At 40.9% G+C, this 6,121-nt stretch overlaps 1 protein-coding gene across 4 annotated transcripts in view; it reads right to left on the reverse strand.

Moving 5' to 3' along the window:
- Positions 1 to 3,759: 3,759 nt before the first annotated feature.
- Positions 3,760 to 6,121, reverse strand: part of LOC122560873 (tudor domain-containing protein 5-like) — a 46,306-nt gene continuing 43,944 nt past the window's right edge. For all 4 annotated transcript variants that reach the window (XM_043712069.1, XM_043712068.1, XM_043712066.1 and 1 more), the window contains one exon: positions 3,760 to 5,108. The gene's annotated coding sequence lies outside the window, so the exon portion shown is untranslated. The remainder of the gene's footprint in view (positions 5,109 to 6,121) is intronic.

Raw genomic sequence — 6,121 nt, forward strand, 5'->3', positions numbered from 1 at the left:
ATGTCCCGTTGAAGGTAAAGGATAGGAAAGGCAAGATTCATGAACCATGGATGACAGGAAAACCGTATGACTAGCCAAGAGGAAAAGGGAAGCGTACATAAGGCCCAGGCAGCTAAGAACCAAATTGGGCCCTGCAGGAATATCGGAAAAGTAGGACCAGTCTTAAACGAGGAATCAAGCGGGCTAAAAGGGGTCATTAAATACCTTTAGCAAGCGGAATTGAGGAGAATCCCAAAGCCTTTTATTCTTATATAAGTAAGTGGGTAAGTAGAGAAAGGATTGGTCCATTAAAGGATAATGAAGGAAGGCGGTGTGTCGAACCTGAGAAAATGGGTAAGATTCTGAATGATTACTTTGCATCAGTGTTCACTGAGGAGAGGGGCATGGTGAATGTTGAGATTAGAGATAAAAGTTTGATCAGTCTGGATCATGTTGGCATTAGTAGGGAAGATGTGTTGGGTACGTTAGAGGTTATTAAGGTGGACAAATCCCTAGGACCGGATGGGATCTATCCCAGGTTGCTGAGTGAGGCAAGAGAGGAAATAGCTGGGGCCCTGACATATCTTTGTAGCGTCCTTAAATACAGGTGAGGTGCCAGAGGGCTGGAGGGTTGCTCATGTCACCCTCCTGTACAAGAGGGATAGTAGGGATATTCCAGGTGATATTCCAGACTAGTGAGACTGACGTCAGTAGTGGGAAAGTTGCTGGAGAAGGTACTGAGGGATAGGATCTATTTATATTTAGAAAAGAATGGGCTTATCAGTGATAGGCAACATGGTTTTGTTCAGGGGGAGATCATGCCTTACCAACTTAATAGAGTTCTTTGAGGAAGTGATCAAGTTCATAGATGAAGAAAGGGCTGTAGATGTCAGTTCCCCATAGTAAACTAATAGAAAAAGTGAATTCACATGGTGTGCAGGGTGTCCTAGCTAAGTGGATAAAGAACTGATTGAGCAACAGGAGACAGAGAGTAACAGTTGAAGGGAGTTTCTCAAAATGGAGAAAGGTGACCAGGGGTGTTCCACAGGAATCACTGCTGGGGCCACTGCCGTTTGTGATGTACATAAATGATCTGGAAGAAGGCACTGTTGGTATGATCAGCAAGTTTGCAGATGACACAAAGATTGGTGGAGTAGCAGAAAGCATAAGGGACTGTCCGAGAATACAGGAGGATATAGATAGACTGGAGAGTTGGGCGGAGAAGCAGCAGATGGAGTTCAATCCAGACAAATGTGAGACGATGCATTTTGGGAAGTCTAATTCTAAAGCGAATTATACAATGAACAGAAGAGCCTTGGGAAAAGTTGATGAGCAGAGAGATCTGGGAGTGCAGGTCCATTGTACCCTGAAGGTTACTGCACAGGGGTATAGAGTGGTCAAGAATGCATATGATATGCTTGCCTTCATCCAACAGGGTATTGAGTATAAGAGCTGGCAGGTCATGTTAAAATTGTACACGACGTTGGTTCAGCAACATCTAGAATACTGTGTACAGTTCTAGTCACCACATTACCAAAAGGATGTGGATGCTTTGGAGAGGGTGCAGAGAAGGGTTACGAGGATGTTGCTTGGTAAGGAAGGTGCTAGCTACGAAGAGAGGTTGAGTGGGTTAGGTTTGTTTTCATTAGAAAAAAGGAGATTTTGGGGGGGGGGACCTGATTTAGGTCTACAAAATCATGAAAAGTATAGACAGGATAGATAGAGATAAGCTTTTTCCCCAGGGTGAAGGATTCAATAACGAGAGGTCACACTTTCAAGGTGAGAGGTGAAAAGTTTAAGGGGGAATCCACGCGGCAAGTACTTTACACAGGTGGGTGTCTGTAACACATTGCCAGCAGAGGTAGTAGAGGCAGGCACAGTAAATTCATTTAAGATGCGTCTGGACAGATGCATAGTAGGTGGGGAGCAGAGGGATACAGATGCTTAGCAATTGGGTGATAGGTTTAAGACAGTAGATTTGGATCGGCTCAGGCTGGGAGGGCTGAAGGGCCTGTTCCTGGGTTGTAAATTTTCTTTGTTTTGTTTCTTTGGTTGACCCTCTACAATGTGGAGGAGGAGGAAAGTCTGCAGCCAGAGGGTAGTGAATCTGTGGAACTCACTGCCACAAAAGGCTATGGAGGCCAGGTCATTGAGCGTATTTAAGGCAGAGATAGATAGGTTTTTGATTAGTGAGGGGATCAAGAGTTGCTGAGAGAAGGCAGGAGAATGGAATTGAAAAATATCACCGAGGTTGAATGGCCACGCAAACTCAATGGCCTAAGTGGCCAATTCTGCTCCCAAATCTTGTGGTCTTATAAGAAGATCTAGAATCCTTATTTGGTAATAATGTAATTGTAGGACTGCTACTTAAAAATTGACATCAATATAAAAAAAGGACAGGGTTGAGTTTAGCCTTGTTAGGTCCTCACATCATTATAAATCACCAATTAGCATTCACTTATGAAACTCTCAAATAAACAAAACCCCTGACTGAAATACTGGAACAGTAGTGGCACTGCTCAAACAGCGTAGTGGCAAAGAGCTAATATATTTGGGTGAGAAATGCAGGGAGCTTTACAGCATAAGAAATCTACAGATATCAGAGCACCTCTTGCAAGATTGAAGATTTATTTGGAATAGCTGTTTCTGCTCACAGATCCCAATTGGCAGCCAGCAAACATTTTACAGAACAAGCGTGACAATGACTGAATCCTCGTTCTTTATTTACATATAACGGAACCAAAATTTCAAAAATTATAATATTTCTGCCAACTAACATCAATCAGTACTTTTTAATCAGCAGTAAACCAAAGCAAAAAAAAAACAGGTTCACAGTAACAGATGTGTCAAAAGTGTAATCCCCGAATTTAATCCAGATCCATTTTTTTATTTGAACTATGGAGGAACCTTTTATTTGTAGTTGGTGTTAAGATGTATCCATTTAAGTAAATGATATTAGCACATTAAATGGCAACATCAAGAAATCCTAGGTCAGGTACAGTTTGTCAAAAAAGCTAATTTCTCTTGTCAATAAGGCCTCATTTGCTAAAGCTAACTGTAGCATAAATATTTCTCATTTCCTACACCAATCATTTTATTCTGAGTCATGATATTGAGTAAGCAGTTACAGATGGTGTAGGAATATATTATGTTCGGAGAGCCTACACTTAACTAAACTCAAGCTAATATCACATAGGGATCAAACCCAAGCACCAACAGAGCTCGATAAAGTCTACCTATATGTTTTAAGACTTTGTGAGAGAGACTTTCTGAAATGGAGCCTAAAATAACATTTTACCCATTGTATGTTCTGGGGCTGTAGTCCAGAAAGAATCATAGACATCACTGTCCATGCGAGTCAATTGGTTACGTATAGCTGAAGGGTATCCAATCTATAAGCATAAGAGAGGACATAAGGTCACCATAAAGGGAATGGACTCACACTGTTGGCTTATATTTTATAACCATGTTAGCCATCGAGCCAACTGAGCTAAATGATCTTCCTCTCCAGCCCTTGAATTTTAATGGTGTCTAAAATTTGTACACTATGTTTCAATTCATCCAGGATAATAGAACTAAGATATTCTTTTGCTCAGTGCAAGGGTCTGAGTTAAATCTATTTAAGGTCAGAAGTCACATGACACCAGGTTATAGCCCAACAGGTTTATTTGAAATCATAAGCTTCTGGAGCGCTGTCCTTCATCAGATGAAGACCTGACTTCACCTGAAGAAGGAGCAGTGTTCCAAAAGTTTGCGATTTCAAATAAACCTGTTGGACTATAACCTGGTGCTGAGCGATTTCTGATCTTGTCCACCCCAGTCCAACACCAGCACCTCCACATCAAATCTATTTAAGTTTGAAAATAATTGGCAACAGTTACATACCAATAACTGTTAATCTTATTTGGGGGAAGGGGGCATTTGAAGATACAAAATTTCAAGAATGAGTAAGCCAGCGTAAACTTAGAGGGAGGAAGAAAACTCATATTTACACACTGATTTTCCCAACTACATGTTAGACTCAAAGTACTTTACAGCCAATTAAGTGCTTTTGAAATTTAGTCATTGTTGCAGTGTAGGAAATAAGACTCCACTTCTGCACAACAGCAAACTCCAATAAACGGCATTGTGAAAATGATCACTGGATAAGCTGCTATTTATGTGATATTGATTGAGGGATAAATATTAGCCAGAATGCAAGCTGCTCTTCTTCAAAAAGTGTTCAGTTTCTTTTTTCCCCATTTTCACTTACTTCAGAGTAGGCAAATGAAGTCATGGTATGATGCCAGATTTGAAAGATTGGCATCTCTGACACGCCAGGACATCCCAGTGATGCACTGAATGGCAGCCTTGATTTGTATGCTCAAGTTCTGGTAGAAGGACTCGAACCTAGAACTTTATAAGCCAGAGTGCTACCAACTGAGCTTCTGGTAAGGTTGTCCAGGATACAGCTATCCGTGCAGGCAGCTTATTGTGCAGTTTCTGTACCTAGGCATCTGAAAGGGGCAAGTGGTTTCACTGCGGTCAGCAAAAAAAAAACAGGAGAATTCTTTTCATATATACAAATTAAACTGTACAGATAATGCAACAACAGAAGAGGATATTAAAGCTTACTGAGAATGACAAGCATTTGAGCTGAATATCAGCAGCATTCCATTCAGTGCAAATAATGTAAATAATTTCAACTTCAATTCCACGGGTCAAACTAGCTTCAGTCATTTCTTCTTTCAATAGAATCAACATTCACCAGTAAAACATTCCTTTCCCAAAGTAAAAGAAAATCCTAATTCTCTGAAACTGTATAGTAACTTATAAAACTTTTCAGAAAAAAATTTCTATAATAGGAACAACAAAGATGAAGATCACATCCTTTGTATACAATGTTTCCTTTGTTCAAGCACGCAAAATAAAACTGATAGTACAGCAAAAAAAATCTCAATCACATGAAATGTTTCGACAAAGTGAGCATTTTGAAACACGGGCTTTTGTCAGTTTGACGTTCAATCTTTTGAAAGCAAACTCTCCAAACCATGCAGTGTGTATAATGCAGGCCTGGAGCAGCAAAGAGGTATCCTTTTTAACGCAGACTTGGTGGCCAAGTAGTGTTCCAACTAACGAAAGCTGAGTTCCTGAAGTTGTAAATTTCGAAACATTCAATTAGAAAAAGAATATGAATACCTGGGAATGATTTAAAAGTACAATCTGGTCAGATATAGAACAAATATCTGAAAACTAGAAGGTCACTCTGACAGAAAGCATTGCCATTTATAAATAAGTCATCTAAACCGGCGAATCTGAAAACTGCTACAGTGCTGTTGAAGTCCCATATCACCAATGCTTCTCCTCCACTTCTCTAAGAGTTACAGTCCCTGCTTAGCCATACAAAAAGGTAAATTCACCAGAGTCTAAACATTACAGTGAGACAACGGTGGTGTTTTAAAGAGTCATCACCATACTTAGTGGTGGGGAAGGAAAATTCCTCATGGTAACCTCAGCCAGTTTGGGAATGAGTGTAACTGCTACAGTAGAGGGCTCTGGAAATTCTCATACATGAAACAGCATTAACATGCAGGCACAGTAAATGATTCGTAAAGCAAATGGAATGTTACACTTTGGGGGGGTGGGGGGGGCTGGAGAGAAGAGAGATGGAATACAAAAGCAGGGAAGTTCTGCCACAATTGCACAGGCTATTACTTGAGACCACACCTAGAATGCTGTGTGCAAAAGGAATATACTTGCCTTGGAGGTAGATCAGATTAAGGCTGTTTAACAGTTTGAAGGGGTTGTCTTGTAATAAAAAAGATTGAGCAATTTGGACCCACACTCACCGGAGTTCATTAGAAAGAGAGGCGTGATCTAATTTAAACATAACAGATCTGAGGTGGCTGTCAGTGTGGTCAATGTAAGGAAGCTTTTCCCTGCGGAATCCAGAGCTAGGGGGCAGAGTTTCTGAATAAACACATTTCTGCTGTTCTGGATTAGTGGTGCTGGAAGAGCACAGCAGTTCAGGCAGCATCCAAGGAGCAGCGAAATCGACGTTTTGGGCAAAAGCCCTTCATCAGGAATAAAGGCAGTGAGCCTGAAGCGTGGAGAGATAAGCTAGAGGAGGGTGGGGGTGGGGAGAAAGTAGCATAGAGTACAT

Source organism: Chiloscyllium plagiosum, chromosome 21 (assembly GCF_004010195.1).
Source record: "Chiloscyllium plagiosum isolate BGI_BamShark_2017 chromosome 21, ASM401019v2, whole genome shotgun sequence".
Classification (NCBI taxonomy): Eukaryota; Metazoa; Chordata; class Chondrichthyes; order Orectolobiformes; family Hemiscylliidae; genus Chiloscyllium; species Chiloscyllium plagiosum.